This window comes from Phragmites australis, chromosome 1, assembly GCF_958298935.1.
Source record: "Phragmites australis chromosome 1, lpPhrAust1.1, whole genome shotgun sequence".
Classification (NCBI taxonomy): Eukaryota; Viridiplantae; Streptophyta; class Magnoliopsida; order Poales; family Poaceae; genus Phragmites; species Phragmites australis.
The window spans coordinates 51,914,846-51,934,132 of NC_084921.1; the positions used below are offsets into that span (position 1 = coordinate 51,914,846).

Below are 19,287 nucleotides of genomic sequence, written 5' to 3' on the forward strand. Positions count from 1 at the left end.
TTCCGGGAAAATTTCAATCCATTTATGCTAGTAGAGTGCTGCTTACTTAAGGGGTTTTTGTTAAACGATTGAAAATCTAATGGAAACCCAAAAGATTTGTAGATCGAGGTAGCAAGCGAGTGATGAGGCGCTACGGCACAGCGGCGCGGTGGCAAGCGGCGCGAGCCGAGCACGACCGGCTGTGCGCGGGAGAGCGCCGGCACGTTGCGCAGTTGATCAGCCGAGCCCGGCAAGCCCCTGTGGGGAGCGCGGGACTCTGAAAGTCAGGCCCGGAAATATCAGCAAGTCAACAGCACCAGAAATATAAAATCCCGTCTTAGACTCTCCAATCACTCAAAATGGATCGATCGCATTACAGCAACATCTTCAGTCTCTGAAATCTATCCAAAGATCCGGTTCTACCACTTCCATCCAATGTCTAAACTGCCAAAAATTTCAGTCTCTGAAAGCTACAACCTACGATTGCTGTACCATAAATTTCCCAGAAGTAGCTTTCTGCCAAGGCGCCAATTACATTGATAGAGGCACCAGACAGCATGGGTTGTTGTCCCCTTCTTTTCAGCGCGCTTCACATCGAACAACTGCCAAAAGAACAGGACAACTAATCAGGAATTGCAGATGTCAACACAGTAAGCCGAGAATAATTACTTTATACTGAATTCAGTTTAAACTGCACAGGTCCAGAATTAGTATCCAGTAGCATCATGTGACAGTACATTTTAGCTATCATTTTCGGCGCGACTTGATAACGACCCTTACCTGCAGAAATCCGGTGACTTGCCTATGCAGAAACACTCGTTAGAAACAACTTCCAGCTTGTTGCATCCCAAACTGCAGGGGAAGGAAACCTATACCTGATCTACATGTAGACATTTTCTTTCTGTTTCATTGTAAATAAATAAACTGATAGTACAATGTGACAAGGACAAAAAGGAGCGTCATGTATAAGACAGTTCATAAGAAACTTCCATTTGTGTCACGAAAATTGAATTTAAATAATTAAGACACAGAAGCGAGGGAAAAATATTTCCCTAAAAGCGATTAGAAAAGCAATACTTTCCATGTTGCGGCTTGTGGTTCCCTCACTCAGACAAGCATCGATACCTAATAAACTGATTAGCATCCTCTCCTGAAAAAAACCACAGACTGATTAGCATCCTCATAGAAGGTAAATTAAAAAAAGACTGATTAGCATAGCAAGCGGTCAGCTAAAGGATCCCACATTAGTGTCATCTCCTGGAAGATCCTTGCTTCATAAAACGACAGCGAAATACTTGGCCAAAAGGATGGTCGGTTTGCATGTACAATTTATGTGCACATGGCCCAACTCAATTGCAGCAAAACCGATCATACTGTCTGATCCCTTCTTAGGTAGATGCTTCTCTGACCAACGCAAATATTCCTGACATATTCCTGGGTTAGTCCTGCTGCCGAAACAACTACCAGTGATGCTCCAAATGAAACAGGTTGCTGGGCATTCCAAGAACAGATGATCAATGGATTCTTCCTTATCACATAATGAACAAGCATTAGTACCATGCCGTCTCCTGCGTAAGAGGTTATCCCATGTCAGAACTGACTTGTTACTGACCAGCCATAGAAAGAAACATATCTTCACATATACTTTAATTTCTACAATTGTTTCATGCTGGCAATTCTTGACCCAACTTGCAATTTTTTGTACATAGATCTAACTGTATGTAGTCACTTGGAATCCAACCTCCGAAGTATGTGTTCTTGCACATCAAGAGATAGCTATCAACATTCTTCCATAAGTCTACGAAATTGCTGCTCTTGCAGGTCACTGAAATAACGTCTGAATTGTAGAGTAACTTGCTACACAACGCTAACTGACACCTCCAGATTTAAAGAGATAGCATATATGCAAAAGGGATATCCTGAATCCAAACATAATCCAAGATCCGTATCCGGGGACCATCACCAAACTTCCAGAGGCACATCCTTCATAAATAACAGATCTGAGTTTAAGAATGTCTGACCAGCACGGAGAATCTACAGCTGTGTTTTCAATCTGAAAAAAAGGATCGTCCACCTTAGCTTCATTTAGCTGCTTCCAGATGCTAGCTCCCTGCATTCAGATTTCAGAGTGTGCTCCCAAGAGCTAGAGCTAGGGGAAATGCACGATATCATGACAGTGCAAGAAATCACGCAAAACTTCAGTTAATTTGCTACCTCGGAAAAGAATGCGTGTCTGATACAGTAGTCAAGTGCTCCAATGCATTTCTTTAAGCAAGCAAGCTTTCATTGATCACAGCGCCCTCGATTCTGCATTTTAATTCAGAAATGACAGTTCAGTAGAACAAAACGTCTAACTTTTCATGATGTACTAGGAGCTGGAAGAAAAGTAACCGAAAAAAGATGGCCTTGTAATAGCAAGCTGAAACCTTGTGGACTCTTTGTTTTTACCGGTTGTACAGGTACCTCAGGTGGCATTGCCTATTTCAACTCCTTAGATAGTTTAAACATCAAACACCCTTGCAAACCAACATTGCAAACATTTCGTTTGCCATTCCCTCTTTGTCAAAGTTTACTGCATGAAACAATTTGCATTCACAACGGGATAAATAGCAGGCTTGCTTAGTACCCTAACTTACTCTCAACATCACATATTTTAGGGCAATTTACCTCCTTGCGTTAAGAAGGCAAAACCATTTACTACCTCACATCTTAAAGAAGCTCATAAAGAATTGAAAGCCTGAAACCTGAATTGTGGTAGTAAGGTGCATTAATCGCAGGGAAAACATTTCAAAATGACCTTCGATCTGCCTTGTCATGGTCGCCCACCACATCCTCGCAGCTGTCCTCTGCACCCTCAAACCCCTCCTCACGCCCACCTCGCTCGCAGTGACATCGCCATTAGTCGCATCCTGACTCCCTCCTGCACGCCGCCCCCCTCATGGCGCCATCGCCGCCGCTTCCGCACCACTGGAGGCTAGGGAAGGGACCAGTCGAGATGTGAAGTGTGGGCAACTAGGCTTGACCCAGGAGCACAGGGCACAACCCACAGGGTGTGAAGGCGGTGAGCCCACCCAAACGCTAAAACCTCTTCTTCGTCTTCTATGTCCCGCTCCCACCCCGTCGGTGCTCGAGCTCCCCCAACTAAATAAATCTCGCCCCTCCACCCCTTCTCTCTTCCATATCCCTGAACCCCAATTCTTTACCAAGATAAGAAAACCAACTGTCTTACCAAACCAAGGACAAAAAGGAGCCAGAATCCAATGTCTTCATCGCTGCCTGTTGTTGGCCGATGTAGCCTCCGCTCTTGCTAGGGATGTGCGCGGCTTTGAGACGGCATATGTTGTCAAGGAGCTTGCCGATTCGGCTACCACATACGTTGCCTCGTAGTGCGACTTGGATGTTGCGACGAGGCTTGTATATGCCAAGAATTCGGAACAGGAAGTGAAGATGCTAGATTGGCGTTGCTGCGTTTCTTGCTCGTTTCTTTGGCATGTGACTTCCGGGGATAATAGTCGGAGCAAGGATGATCTCAAGCCAACAGTGGACAGCCTGAGCGTGCACCTGCACGCGCACGCATTTGCTGAGTCTGCGGCTGCCTCATCCATGGGCGACGTAGTCGTTGCTTTCTCCCACACCTGTAGACAACTTCACCACCGGGAGGGACATGAACAAGAAGATCGTTCACACAGAGCTGAACAAGGCATGCATGAGCTTGTCCGTGGTTGCTACCCGTGCACCTACTTCAAAGGGTGACCTCACCGTTGTCACTGTGAAGATGTGTGGAGACTTGCAAATAGTTTTGTTCTTGGTGGACAATTGGAAGTCGGTGATGGATTTCTTGTTCGGATTGTGCCACATAGACTGCTAGGCCTGAGTGGCTCTGAGCCTCCTCGCGGCCATCTCGGGTCTGAAGCCAACTCTTCCAACTGATGGCAACTACGTGAATTGTAGTGTACTCTCTTCGTTCAGAAGTAGTAGCCGTATTTTTTTAGCTCAGTTTTTGAATGTGGATTTTGATTAAAGCTTTCTCATAAAATATATAATTTATAGCTAATAAATCTATATAGTGTGAAATCATTTTAAATTGTGAATCTAGTTGCACAACTTTTATACACTAGATATTCTTATAATTTGATTAAGTGTTAGTCAAAGTACATAAATTTTGATTTTTTTTCAAAAAAAATATATCTATTATTTCTGAATGGAGGGAGTAAGTTTTTTGCTCTGGTTTTGTTGCTGCAATTAATTGGAGTTGATGCACGAGTGAACTGTGATGTGGTAGATTGAATGACGTTCATAAGATGCTGACTATTCATGCGGTGCTAGCTAGGTTGGAGCTCCGACATAAATTTATGGTTGTGCTCATCATTATTTGATCGATGTCTAATGTTGAAGTAGTAATATATACTTGGAATTCTCTAGATAGTTTGGAGATGACAAGAGATTAGAGTTGTCATGCTTTATGGAAAAGTAAAGAAATGTGTAGAACATATATATTTTTGCATGATATGAAATATCTATATTTTAGATAATTATGAGGAAAGTTCTACAGTTTGGATATTTTGCAAGAGGTGTGTGGAATGTGCCTCAATTGGATACGAGAGAAGATCAGGGGGAGCTGATAGAAGAAAGAGAGGTGAGTGCTTTAATTGTGGCTAGACAGTGTATCTTGGTAGGGACTAGAAGTGTGCTATAACGAGTCCTTAGTAGTAGAGTGGTTGGAGTAGACACTATAAAGAGAAGTGTAAGACTCTTTACCACCCAAAAGTAAGAATCCAACTCTGTCGTCGAAAGAATCCGGAGCACTAAATAAATAGAAATTAGAAAGGGTTAGCTGACTCGCGTGTGTTAGTGTAGTATATGTTTTCAACATAGTGGGTATTAAGGCCACCCCAACTTCCCTAATATGTAATAATTAACTTGACTAAGATTGTGCTTGCCCAATGTAAGGACATGTAGGTGCAGAGGATTAAAATGGAGATGTAAAATTATTTGATCGCCTTAGGGGCTCGAGCCTTGGTTACTGCTCATATCCCCTAGCTCATACATTTATAGTTCATTAATCCTTTTGTTATACGTTTAAAGTGGCACATATGCACAATCACATAACTAATTTTAACTCTCGGGTTTTCTTTAGTGAACTTAGCTTTGGTATTTACTGCTCAAATTTGTTCTTGGTCAAAACTGAATAAATTTTTTTGTTCTAGTACAATGAAATATGGTTATAGGTTTTGTTTTCTTTCTTTTTTGGTTTGCCTCATCAAAGGCACCATCGAGATGCATAATAATCTATATTGTACAAGTTATATATGATTGAGTACATATGTACGTGACTGGAGCAACGAGTTCAAAGTCAGTACTGCAAGCTTCGAGATTTTGGATGAACAATTGCAAGCATTACTCAAAGACCTCCAATATGACATAGGGAAATGCCAAGAATCTTACCACGGGAAAATGTCTGACGGCTCTAATGTGAAACATCGAAAGGAAAAAAAAAGAGAAATGTGTGACTCGAATAGTCGAATTGCATTTGATCTTTTTTATTTTACCTTCAAACTTGCTCATTTTATATTACCACAGGTTTAGCAAGATCGCGAACCACCAAATCATTTATAGAATCTGGGATGGGATCTAGCCACCGGATGGTTTCATACGAGTCCCTACACGAACCAATACGAGCAAGCTCGTGAGCACGTGAATTACAGTTACGTAGACTAAACATGACTTATATTCACAAAAATTTAAAAAGGTCGCAGCTTGTCTTTCGATCGGCACAGCAAGAATTGTAGTGTGTGTTTTTGGAGAGAGAGGAGCAAGAATTTTTTATTTTTTTATTTTTTTTACTCTGAGAGGAGCAAGAATTGTAAGTGTAGTTGCGAGAAATGGTCTCGGGCCCTGAAAATTGTTTACTCATTCAACAGTCAGTGCGCTCTTCGGTCCATTTTAAATAGAAATGGTGGCCCACGTAAGAACACTTGAATTACCCTCTCCCTTGTTGTAATCATATCCTCTAGGATGAACAATGCAGTAATATTAGCTCTTCTCAATCGTTAGATCTGAAACGGACGTATCAGATTAACTGCTATAGTATCTCCATAAAACATTAGAATCACTACAGTAAATAATAGCAGGGCACTGTTCACACAGACTCATATACATTTTGGTGACTTTGCTTCACAAAGTCAGAGGATACACTTGCTGGAGTTTGGAGTTGGAGATAATTTTGGATTGCATTTTATGGCTCCAATTTCTCGGAGCTCATGCTTAGTCCAACCTCCCCAGCTCCCGGCTGAAACTGGACAGGCAGATAGACTTGCGCCATGGCTTCAGCTGCAACTTTCCCCAAGCTTCAGCTCAGGCCAAGATGCCACAACTACTAAACATGACTTACATTCACAAAAAATTAAAGAGATCGCAGCTTGTCTTTCGATCGGCACAGCAAGAATTGTAGTGTGTCTTTTTGGAGAGAGAGAGAGGAGCAAGAATTGTAAGTGAAGTTGCGAGAAATGGTCTCGGGCCCTGAAAAACGTTTACTTATTCAACGGTCAGTGCACTCTTCCGTCCATTTTACATAGAAATGGTGGCCCATGTAAGAACACTTGAACTACCCTCTCCCTTGCTGGAGTCTTGGAGTTGGAGATAATTTTGGATTGCATTTTATGGCTCCAATTTCTCGGAGCTCATGCTTAGTCCAGCCTCCCAGCTCCCGGCTGAAACTGGACGGGCAGATAGACTTGTGCCATGGCTTGAGCTGCAACCTTTCCCAAGCTTCGGCTCAGGCCAAGATGCCACAGCCCACAGCTACTTTCAGATCCCATTCTACTGCATGTTCGAGAGAAAAAAAATCCCATTCTTAATATAACTCTCCCTCATGAAGGTCCAGTTGCCCTCCTGTTAATTAATCCCAAGAATTGTGCTAGCCCTAGCCAGCGGACAGTCATCTCTGCTTAGTCTCCCCTTAGGCGATCGATCCAGTTCGTGCCCACATCAAAATCTGCAGTGCCTGCAAGTACCAGATGTGTAATACCGAATTTTTGAAGGAAAGAAATGAAAGGAATTTGACCGAATTTTGACTTTTTGATCCGTTGCTCGTATGGCCGATCGGAGACCGCGGTTGCGTTCATCTCGTCGAGACGAACCCATTTTGCTATTCATACGTCCGTTCCGGGCACTTTGAGACTCGTAACGAGCCCAATAAATTTAGACCGTTCATTAAAAAAAAAATGAGAAGAAGAGATAAGTACTGGACCATCCAGACGTTTCTACTGCGTTCTCTCTCTCACGCGCGTTCACTCTCTCTCGCGCGTTTCTCTCTCTCGCGTCTCTCTCTTGCGTTGCGCCGCCGCCGTTGCCGCACCGCCCCTGCTCGCCGAGCGCCGGCCGCCACCGTGTGCTGCTGCCGGGCGCTACCGCAGCACCCGCCGTGCGCCGCTCTGCGCCGGGCACCGCCGCCGTGCACGCGCCGCCGCTAAGCCGCGCTCCTGTGCCGGCCGCGCCGCTGCTGCGCCGCACGCCGCCGCCGGCCGCCGCTGCCGGCCGTCTCTCTCTCTCTCTCGGTGTTCCGCCGCGCTATCCAGAGCCCAGCCGGCCGAAGCAACAGCGCCGGGAGAAGGAAGCCAGGAAGAAGAAGGAAGAAAAGAAAAGGAAGAAAGAGAAAAGAAAAGGAAGAAAGAAAAAAGAAAGAAAAGAGAGAGAAAAAAAAAGGGAAAAAAGAGAAGAAAAGAGAAGAAAAAAGGGAAGAAGAAGAAAAAGGGAAAAGTTGGAAATTTCGGAATTTTGTCGGATTCGTCGTCAATCTTTCGAAGGCGATTTCTCGGTAATTTCTGGACGATTGTGGTTTGATTAAATCAAATCAATCAATTCCTGTCGTATTATTTCATGTGATCAATAGTCTGTTTCGTTTCGATAATCATTATTGATTCGAAGATACGATATCTGAGTCGAAGTATTTATTTCGATCATCAGAGCAAAGTCTAATTAGTGAGATTTTAGTTCGACTCTGAATTGAAAATAGTGTATCATTTCATGTGATACAATTGTCTGTTCAGTTTTTCGGAATGTAGGCGTATATGTGACGTTTTCAGACGTAGAATTGACGCTTCATATTTTATGTGTTTTAAATGTGTTTTAGTTCTGATAGTATGCCTGTACAGGTGATACTATTTCTGGACGTTCTTGATCGAATTTTCTTCATCGTCGGTAAAGGCAAGTGAATGTATTGTATGACTATGCTTTAACCTAATATTGGGTTGCCTACATTCTTTAATTACAGTGCATTCATCTAATCTGAATGACTGATTCTGGGCTGAGTACTATGTTGTTTACGTTTCCAGAAGTTTACTCGATGATTGATTTATGAAGTGCAGTAGGCACGATATGCCATTCTGCAGTTGTTCATTAGTGTTGTATGCAATGTTTTTTTGAAGTCTCAAGCATATTCCGGAAGTTATGTTGGTTATGCTTGAAGCACGTCATACATATACATCTCATGCATTGGAAGTTTGTCGTCGTCTTCTGGCCGCGACCGTACCGGTACAGTACCGTATGTCACCCGAGAAGGGGTACGGTGCACACCCTTACGTTACCCGAGGAGGGGTAAGGGTGAGAAGAGCATGTCATGTGCATGGTTATGTCTTCTTGTGAAATTCAATGAATTATTCATATCAAATCTCATTTCCTTTAATTAGCATGTATATAGATATATATGCGGCTCTGAAGGCTTATACCAACCGAATGTTAAAATGTTTAATGTTATCGTTGGATTTGCTTAGTCATAACTGTTTCTCCTGGTGTTGGCGGTCTGTTTCATTACTAGTTTCTATTTAGAATTGTTAGCATATTCAACTGTGGTTAAATAGCTTTTTGTTAAAGTACCTTTCACTTGCTGAGATTTTCGAATCTCACCCGTGTTTTCTTTACAGGTATGTTTAGATGTTGACGTACATTTTGGGGATGGATCTCGGTAGCTGCACATACTAACTTATCACGATGTCGATAGCTCAACCGGTGTATACAAGTGGTGTGTCTGATGGTCCGTCGTTTGTTTTGTTTATGTTGTGGTTCGACGCTGGTAGCGTCATGGCGGACTCTATATATATGCTGGTTATATCTGTTTCTGCCTGCCTGTGATATTTCTTTTGGTCAGTTATACCTCTCTATAGAGGAAATACTGCCAAAATTTCCTTTTTTTTATATAAATAGGCTTGGTTGTAAAGTAGGGTGTTACAGCTTGGTATCAGAGCCTAGGCTTTAGATCCTAGGTAATGGAATGACGAACCTGACACACTTGCACAAATAGGATGGGTATGGGATGCATTTCATTGCATACGTCTTGTTTATCTTTGTTCGCTTATGTTCGCTATCTCAGATAAGTACTATTGAAGTTACTTGTTTGATTATCCGTATATTCTTTAGTGTTTTATCATTGATATATATTGTTAAGTTGTTGGAGTCAGTTCCGTTGGAATGGTGTTTTTGTCAGGGCGTTAAAATGGTTACCTTGGTCATTAGAACCTGAGAAGCTTCAGAGTATCAATAGCATAAATATTGTATGGCACTGCAGATGGGTTAAGTGGAGGGCCCCCATGATGCCTTTTCTGCATTGTTAGGTGAGGTTGACCAAGAGTTAGGTTTACGATCCAACTATCCACATACAGAGCGAATATTTTGGGTACAAGATGGACTGGCCCCCATGTCGTTGACCCTAACTATTCGTTCTCGAAATGTCGGAGAAATGGATCGATGTGTGCCTTACCATATAAGATAAGGTGATAATGTTTTCAACCTAACCATTAGAATGGTGTAGGATTTCTTTTCCCCATGGAGTCGGGGCAATCTTTTTGCCGATTGTGTGAAAATGTGTTGATAGTGAGATCCTAATAGGGTTCTGGGAGTTTTTCTAATCTTTTGCTAGACTTGTACCCTAGTTGTTGATGTTTTGAGGATTAGTTAACACCTCGTGTTTAAGTTGAAATGTTTACATACCTTATGTGTCAGTTTCTTTAATATCTGAGAATAATCTTTTATGGTTGGAATATCTATGCATGTTTTGAAATGATTATTTGAGGTAGTTATTTTGTTAAGTTAGCCTTTGTGGAAGAGTCCACTGGCTATGGGAGTTGGAGTCATCGATTGCGTTGCAGCGACTGATTCGGGTCATAGTGACGCTAGTGGAGTGACGCCTAAGGCGTTGGTGTTGTTTAGAGGTTGTCGGAAAAATTGTGGCCTATAACATCATTATGAGGTGCTTTGTTGGCGTGTCGTTATGGGAGTTGGTAGTTGAGTTTGATAAATTCTACTCGCCGAGTAGATTCCGAAGATAAGGGTTATTTGAATCTTTCCTGGCTAAGTAACCGGAGGTATCACTAGAGCCTGTTGTAGCAATTCTTCGAGTGGTTCTTGGTATGTGGTTTGCTTTGAGACTCTTTCTTAGATTTCATGAATTGAGTGGATCTGAAGAAGTGGCTAGATCCTGGCTTAAGATTTTCCCGCAATGGAGCAGGTTTGTGTTTGTTGCTCCAGTTTATTCTCTAAGTTGAAGTTTTAGCCAGGAAGTGTCTGGGTAGGTTTGCATACTGGAAGTTTGTTCCTATTGGGAGTAAATATCTGCTGTTATATAAAGCGATACTCTACGTACTTGGTCGCTAAGATGTCAATACGTGTTTTGAGAATAGCTTAAGATCGGTTTTATCTAAACTCTGGTTTGAGGGAAGAGCATTGTAAATAGTGGAGTTTATTCCAGAATTTAAGTGCTGAGATTAGAGTTATGTTTGGGAGCTAAGGGTTGCTCCCCTGTTTAAAGGAGTGTTGTGAAAGAGGATGAACTATTGGGGTGTATCTTTGTAGTTTTGTTGCTGTTTAGGAGAGGGTATGCCTTCTAAGGACCCGGAGAGAAGCATTGTATACTTACGCTCAACCCGTTGACGGTAAACTGGTGTTGCAAATGGTGTTTTCTAAACTAAATTGGAGTTGGATTAACAAGGTTGAGTTTGTAGAAGTCATATTTTCAACCCTCTCCATGAGCATTCTGCAAGTGATCATCTTGTCGGTTAGATTAACCGATGTCTTTTCAACTTTTGAGGAGGATGTGTTTTTGCATGCAATTTTACTTTGAAGAAGTTATGGCGTGGTTACCGATAATATGACTGGCCTGGGAATGTGAGCAAGATGTGAAGTTCTTTAGTATGCCAGTTTGGCATGTTTCTGAATGTACCGATCAACACAGCTTATCTATTGGTGCAATTGCCTTTGGATGGAAGTGTTTTGGTATTCAAGATGGAAAGTGCAAGTCTAAACTTGTACCATGAAGGACAAGTTGTTAGATGTTTAGAAGGGTTGAATTAGGCAAGTGGTTGTAATCTCCTGATCACCCCTTCTAGACTTGATGATACATCGAGATGAGAATGACCAACTGGAGGTTTATATCTTAACGTTGTGACTGTCTCTTGTGTAGATCTACCTACACGTATTTTTTTGGAGTTAGTGATGTTGGTAGAAGAGGTGAAGTGTTGATGTTTCTTTAATCTTGAACCATAAAGGTTTTAAATTGATCCTCCCTGTGAAGGAGTTGAAGTTGAAGCGAAGAAGGTTTATATTCTTATTGGGGGTTTCGACCCGAGTTTGTGGAGTTAGCCAATAATATTTTTGGTGTGATTGCATCCACCAAAAAGGATATTTCTGGCAACTAATGCCTTGGTTTTAGAACTAGTCGAAGAGATTGTCTCATAAATGGCTGGTATAGTATTAGCAGAAATATTGTATGTTCTTGGATTCGTTTTCCCTTCTAAGAGTGAGAAGGCAACAAAATGTTAAAGACCGTCCAATGTAACCGAGATTCGGAGTTTACTTGGATTCGTTGGCCATTACCGACATTTTATACAAGGTTTTTCTTTTATTGCAAAGTCTATGATTAGACTTACTGAAAAGTGTGTTCCATCTGTATGGACTGATGAATGTGAGAACAATTTCCAAACATTAAAGAATAAGTTGGTGAACGCTCCTATTTTAGCTTTGCCCGAGTGTGGTAAGCGTTTCACAGTTTACACTGATACTTCTCGGATTGGACTTGGCTGGGTGCTTATACAAGAAGGTCGGGTAATTGCATATGCTTCCAGACAATTGAAAACTCATGAACAGAATTATCCCACTCATGACTTAGAATGGGCTGTAGTGGTTTTTGCCTTGAAGAGTTGGAGGTATTACCCGTATGATGAGTCATGCGATATTTTCACTGATCATAAGAGTCTCAAGTATATTTTCACTCAAAGGGATCTGAATTTGAGACAACGGAGATGGTTAGAATTAATCAAAGATTATGATCTGACAATTCAGTATCATCCCGGAAAGGGCAAATGTGGTAGCTGACGCCTTAGCAGAACAGGTGTACCTAAAGCAATAATGTCTTTACATTCGGACTTGGATCGGATGGGGATATCTTTTTGCTTTGCTGGCACTGTGCAGAAAGAAACTCAAATGATCATCCAATCTGCTATACCTGAGCGTGTACGTGAAGCTCAACAATATGATCATCTTCTTTTAGAAGTTCGAAAGAGGACTTCGATGAAAAATTCAAAGGAATTTACCATTGATGAGAATGTCGCAATACGCTTCAGGGGACGTCTTTGTGTACCACAAAAGGCAGATGTGAAAATGAATATCTTGAGAGAGGCCCATAGGACTCCTTATACAATTCATCTGGGTGGAACCAAAATGTATCGAGACCTAAAGCAAAATTTTTGGTGGAAAAGGATGAAAGTGGATATTGCTAAGTATGTTGCAGCTTGTGGTGTCTGCCAACAAGTAAAGGCTGAGCATAAAAGATCTGCAAGATTAATGCAATCCTTAGAAATCCCAGAATGGAAATGGGAACATATCACTATGGACTTCGTTGTTGGGTCGCCTCGTTCACCTCGAGGCAGAGATGCTATTTGGGTTGTCGTGGATAGGCTTACAAAATCTGCACATTTCATTCCAATGAAGACAACCAATTCAGCACATGATTTAGCTCCCTTGTATATTCGGGAAATAGTGAGGTTGCATGGTGTGCCAAATTCGATCATTTCAGATCGGGATTCCAAATTTGTATCCCAGTTTTAGCAGAGTTTGCTTATAATAATAGCTATTAAGCTAGTATTCGGATGGCTCCTTTTGAGGCCCTATATGGCCGAAGGTGTGTTTCCCCTTTGTGTTGGGACTCTGTCGGAGAGAAATCACTACTTGGTCCAAATTTGGTCCAGCAAACCTCAGAGAAGGTATAACAAATACGTCAGAACCTGTTGGCTGCTCAAAGTCAACAGAAGAGTTATGCAGATATCCGGAGACGAGACCTAGAATTTACAGTTGGTGACTATGTTCTTCACAGAGTGTCGCCAACCAAAGGTGTTGTACGTTTTGGTATCTCTGGGAAGCTTAACCCGAGATACATTGGTCCTTTTCTAATCACAGACCGAGTAGGCAGTTTGGAATACCGTCTTGAGTTACCAGACTCAATGAGTGGAGTACATAATGTCTTCTATGTTTCTATGCTAAGAAAATATCTGAGAGACCCTGAGCATAAAATTGATGTGGAATCAATCATGATAGAGAAAGATCTGATCGTAAAGTACCACCCAATACGTATTCTGGATTCCTCAGAGCGAGTTATGAGGAGGAGGACTATCAAGTTTGTGAGAGTCCTTTGGACAAATCAAACAGAACGAAAAGTTACTTGGGAACTTGAAGAACGAATGCGCAAGGAGTATCCTGAGCTCCTTGAGACTGGTGAGTCATAAGTTTTGAAATATTTTACCTCTATTCCATAGTTGCTATGAAAGCGGCAGAATTCGAGGACGAATTCCTTTAAGGGGGGGAGAATGTAATACCGAATTTTTGAAGGAAAGAAATGAAAGGAATTTGACCGAATTTTGACTTTTTGATCCGTTGCTCGTATGGCCGATCGGAGACCGCGGTTGCGTTCATCTCGTCGAGACGAACCCATTTTGCTATTCATACGTCCGTTCCGGGCACTTTGAGACTCGTAACGAGCCCAATAAATTTAGACCGTTCATTAAAAAAAAAAAATGAGAAGAAGAGATAAGTACTGGACCATCCAGACGTTTCTACTGCGTTCTCTCTCTCACGCGCGTTCACTCTCTCTCGCGCGTTTCTCTCTCTCGCGTCTCTCTCTTGCGTTGCGCCGCCGCCGTTGCCGCACCGCCCCTGCTCGCCGAGCGCCGGCCGCCACCGTGTGCTGCTGCCGGGCGCTACCGCAGCACCCGCCGTGCGCCGCTCTGCGCCGGGCACCGCCGCCGTGCACGCGCCGCCGCTAAGCCGCGCTCCTGTGCCGGCCGCGCCGCTGCTGCGCCGCACGCCGCCGCCGGCCGCCGCTGCCGGCCGTCTCTCTCTCTCTCTCGGTGTTCCGCCGCGCTATCCAGAGCCCAGCCGGCCGAAGCAACAGCGCCGGGAGAAGGAAGCCAGGAAGAAGAAGGAAGAAAAGAAAAGGAAGAAAGAGAAAAGAAAAGGAAGAAAGAAAAAAGAAAGAAAAGAGAGAGAAAAAAAAAGGGAAAAAAGAGAAGAAAAGAGAAGAAAAAAGGGAAGAAGAAGAAAAAGGGAAAAGTTGGAAATTTCGGAATTTTGTCGGATTCGTCGTCAATCTTTCGAAGGCGATTTCTCGGTAATTTCTGGACGATTGTGGTTTGATTAAATCAAATCAATCAATTCCTGTCGTATTATTTCATGTGATCAATAGTCTGTTTCGTTTCGATAATCATTATTGATTCGAAGATACGATATCTGAGTCGAAGTATTTATTTCGATCATCAGAGCAAAGTCTAATTAGTGAGATTTTAGTTCGACTCTGAATTGAAAATAGTGTATCATTTCATGTGATACAATTGTCTGTTCAGTTTTTCGGAATGTAGGCGTATATGTGACGTTTTCAGACGTAGAATTGACGCTTCATATTTTATGTGTTTTAAATGTGTTTTAGTTCTGATAGTATGCCTGTACAGGTGATACTATTTCTGGACGTTCTTGATCGAATTTTCTTCATCGTCGGTAAAGGCAAGTGAATGTATTGTATGACTATGCTTTAACCTAATATTGGGTTGCCTACATTCTTTAATTACAGTGCATTCATCTAATCTGAATGACTGATTCTGGGCTGAGTACTATGTTGTTTACGTTTCCAGAAGTTTACTCGATGATTGATTTATGAAGTGCAGTAGGCACGATATGCCATTCTGCAGTTGTTCATTAGTGTTGTATGCAATGTTTTTTTGAAGTCTCAAGCATATTCCGGAAGTTATGTTGGTTATGCTTGAAGCACGTCATACATATACATCTCATGCATTGGAAGTTTGTCGTCGTCTTCTGGCCGCGACCGTACCGGTACAGTACCGTATGTCACCCGAGAAGGGGTACGGTGCACACCCTTACGTTACCCGAGGAGGGGTAAGGGTGAGAAGAGCATGTCATGTGCATGGTTATGTCTTCTTGTGAAATTCAATGAATTATTCATATCAAATCTCATTTCCTTTAATTAGCATGTATATAGATATATATGCGGCTCTGAAGGCTTATACCAACCGAATGTTAAAATGTTTAATGTTATCGTTGGATTTGCTTAGTCATAACTGTTTCTCCTGGTGTTGGCGGTCTGTTTCATTACTAGTTTCTATTTAGAATTGTTAGCATATTCAACTGTGGTTAAATAGCTTTTTGTTAAAGTACCTTTCACTTGCTGAGATTTTCGAATCTCACCCGTGTTTTCTTTACAGGTATGTTTAGATGTTGACGTACATTTTGGGGATGGATCTCGGTAGCTGCACATACTAACTTATCACGATGTCGATAGCTCAACCGGTGTATACAAGTGGTGTGTCTGATGGTCCGTCGTTTGTTTTGTTTATGTTGTGGTTCGACGCTGGTAGCGTCATGGCGGACTCTATATATATGCTGGTTATATCTGTTTCTGCCTGCCTGTGATATTTCTTTTGGTCAGTTATACCTCTCTATAGAGGAAATACTGCCAAAATTTCCTTTTTTTTATATAAATAGGCTTGGTTGTAAAGTAGGGTGTTACAAGATGCCTACTACCTAGGGGTATACTGAACATTTCCCGTTCTCTTGTCACTTTCAGAGTTTCAGTCTTTTTTTTTTTTCTGACGGGACAGAGTTTTCAGCCTTCCAATGGAAGAAGAAGTTTGAGTCATACATTCCTGCCGGTGTCTGCAGTTGGATCAGGTGAGTTGCAAGCACAAGTACGTGCTCTGCAGTTGGATCAGTTAGTTCTCGAGTAACTTAATCTTCAACTGCAGGCTGGGACTCATCGATCACCGAAGACGAGAAAAAGAGCGACCTGTCCGCTGGAGAATGTGAAGACATCCGTCGTCTCGCGCGACGATGAAAGGATCAATGTGAGCTCGCAAACTCGCCCGAGGCATGTTAATGATGTCCAGTTCTGCAGATTAAGTTCTTTGATTTGTTCCGGCCATGTCAATTCTTTATCTTTGTGCAGGTAAGAGTGCAGTTGCCTGGAAAGGCAACACAAAAGGTGTTTGATGAAGCTCTTACAATCTTGGCTCGTGACGCACCGCCAGTTCCTGGTTTCAGGAAGTCAAAGGGAGGTATTAGTCCTCAAAAGCACCTCATGATCTTACCTAAAAAAAAAGCACCTCATGATCTCTCTTCTTAATGTGACATTCTTGCTTGACATTTGCCCTCACCTTTTCTTATAAGAAACATTCTATGTCTGTTTGCCTCAAGTAATTCAAACTTGTAACAACTTTTTGCTTCCTCTGCATGGACATTTGTTGGATGTTTGAAGGGAAAACATCAAATGTAAGCGCCTACAAACCTCATTTTTTTTCTGTACCTGACCCTTTTTAATTGCACGGTTTCCCTTTTCTCTCACGCATGCATTCACTTTAAAGTTTCTCCAATGGCCAATGCTAACTATTAAAGGCCGTTTTATCAATCTTCAAAGCATGAGATGGTCTTTAAGATATGCTGTCCTTTTTCTGAAATAAAAGCACATACAGTCGTTTAATTCAATCAAACACGAGTACACGTAGCTGTTAGCAACTAAATTTCAACCACAAGGGTCGGCTACTAATTGAGATTTTTTTAACAATGCGACCCCATTTGCACGGTCTTCGTTGGAGACTCGAAACTAAGTGTGACGCAGCTGGCTCGGGCACTCGCTCCGTGCTTACGCTGTCATTGCCAACCGAGTTAACGCCCGGATGCGGCTACTAATTGAGATTTTTTTAACAATGCGACCCCATCTGGGAGGACTTCGTTGGAGGCTCGAAACTAAGTGTGACACACGCTCCGTGTGTGTCCGCATAAATCAGAAAAAACCCGGCGCATACCGCGTGCTCGAACGCGGCTAGCTCGGGCGCTCGCTCCGTGCTTGCGCCGTCATTGCCAACCGAGCTAACGCCCGGATGCGGCTATTAATTGAGATCAATAGGGGATACCGCCTGACAGCAAGTGTGATGGCAAGCTTACACTGCAGAATCTTGTTGTCTCTAGCTCTTCAGCAACAACAGAACACAGCTTATGATATTGCTGCATTCAGATACCCAGCAGCATCCTCCTGCAGATGCTCGGCAAAAGCCGGGTCACCAAGTTTGTTCTTCAGTAAATACTGAGCATCACCATTGGAGAATTTGTCAAGAAGGTGAATGTCAATTCAGATAACACTGGGCAAAATTTACCTTTCGTATATGTGGTAGCCTGGCAGGTATGGCACTGACTTACTCAGGAAAACCTCAAGGTGAACCCTGAGATCAAGACGACCCAGTCCGAAAGCGAGATGGAGACGGCGTTTACACCCGGTTCAGCATTCGAGTTCAATGCCATCCTGCAGCTTGAGAAACCTGATTCTGATGAGGATTCAGAGGAGCAATCTGAATCTCCAGAGTAGAAAGAATGTCTATTCCCGGCAGACATGTATCACTCTTTTATACTCTATTTCTTATGAATGTACTAACTGGAAAGGGCAAGCACACAGTTTCTGATAAGAGACTTCAATTGATTTGCAAATTGAAACTGACACGTTTCTGAAGATTTGAGTAGCAGTACTGAAAATGAACACATGGATACACACAAGCACATATGCTTCAGAACCTGCTGCAGATACCATCAAATTTGGGGAAATTATGCACGAGGATGCCCATGCCCGCAATGATAGCACTGCAGATCCAGCTTCCAGCACAACATAATGAAATCTTATCCACTTTGTCTGGAGTATCATCCGTTGACACCTTTGCTTTCAACTACCAAATCTATCATTGGGGGTGCTCCACCTCCCAAGGTTCACACTCCCCCACATCACCAGGGACCTACCAACTACATATATTCCTTCTTTTTTCATAGAAAAATCAACCGCATATATCCTAGGTAAGGAAAAAGCCCTAAACATTTGCAATTTGATTCCATTGTCCAAAAGAGTTCCCTGTCATGTCAGTGTTTTCCATCTTCCTGACGCTATTATTTCAGTGCTGAAATGTGCATTTCATGGATTAAGAAAAGCAAGGATGGCAGGTGTATGGTAGTAGCCACATCATTATACCAGAAAGAAGTCAATTCAATAGGAGAGATGATTGTATCAGGACCTGGAATGATTTAGACTACCACCTTACTATTTCCTATATTCCAGTCACATTTTCAATTTCTTTTTTAAGAAGAGTGGCATCTTCAATACTTAACTCCCAACAGAATTGCTAGATTGCACACTAAATATTTCAGAAGATAATCCACATGTACCATCTTTCCTTTTTAGTCTAAACATGTCTTACAGTCGCACCAGCCCAGCTTTTAGGAACCATATGACAATTTTTGAAGAATTGTGAATACAGACACTTGGTTTATTGGAGAATGATTCTACCATCCATCGGATTCTCAGTCCCCTGATCTGTGCTCTTTCTTCTTGTTTATGTCATTTTTTTCTGCAAAGGATTAAGTAGATTATTTGGCAGACACATTAGCTGCCAACTTATTACGTATCATCAATTCATCGTCATCGGTTCAGACGAATGTCAAGCGGCTGCATTATTCTGAACCAGAAATATCTGCACAAACTAGCTGCATTAATTTTAAGCTGGCTTGGAATTAATGGTAATGGTGTCTCGCTGTAGAGGGTGACCAACCTCTCGTTGAAATCGAACGCAAGAGTGGTCCAAGCACCCAAGTCCACACATCAAATCTTGCCTCCACACATCAAATCCCAGAGCAGAGAAGGCACCGCCATTGACTATGAATCTACGATGATTGTTAGACGAGACTAGTTTTTTTTTAAGAGGCAGCTGACTATAATCGGGTGTG

At 42.4% G+C, this 19,287-nt stretch overlaps 3 long non-coding RNA genes and 1 pseudogene across 3 annotated transcripts; 3 read left to right on the forward strand and 1 right to left on the reverse strand.

Annotated features, from left to right (window-relative positions):
- Positions 1–314: 314 nt before the first annotated feature.
- LOC133890687 (uncharacterized) lies at positions 315–3,250 on the reverse strand. Its single transcript, XR_009904087.1, has 3 exons — positions 1,223–3,250; positions 760–1,129; positions 315–581 (listed from the first exon to the last, which is right to left on the reverse strand). It is a non-coding gene; the product is annotated as an uncharacterized LOC133890687 (long non-coding RNA).
- Positions 3,251–7,430: 4,180 nt separating this feature from the next.
- Positions 7,431–8,376, forward strand: LOC133926418 (uncharacterized). The gene is made up of 2 exons (XR_009911093.1): positions 7,431–7,795; positions 8,133–8,376. It is a non-coding gene; the product is annotated as an uncharacterized LOC133926418 (long non-coding RNA).
- Positions 8,377–14,264: 5,888 nt separating this feature from the next.
- LOC133926412 (uncharacterized) lies at positions 14,265–15,210 on the forward strand. Its single transcript, XR_009911091.1, has 2 exons — positions 14,265–14,629; positions 14,967–15,210. It is a non-coding gene; the product is annotated as an uncharacterized LOC133926412 (long non-coding RNA).
- A 291-nt stretch (positions 15,211–15,501) lies between these two features.
- LOC133886069 (uncharacterized) lies at positions 15,502–17,888 on the forward strand (annotated as a pseudogene).
- Positions 17,889–19,287: the final 1,399 nt, after the last annotated feature.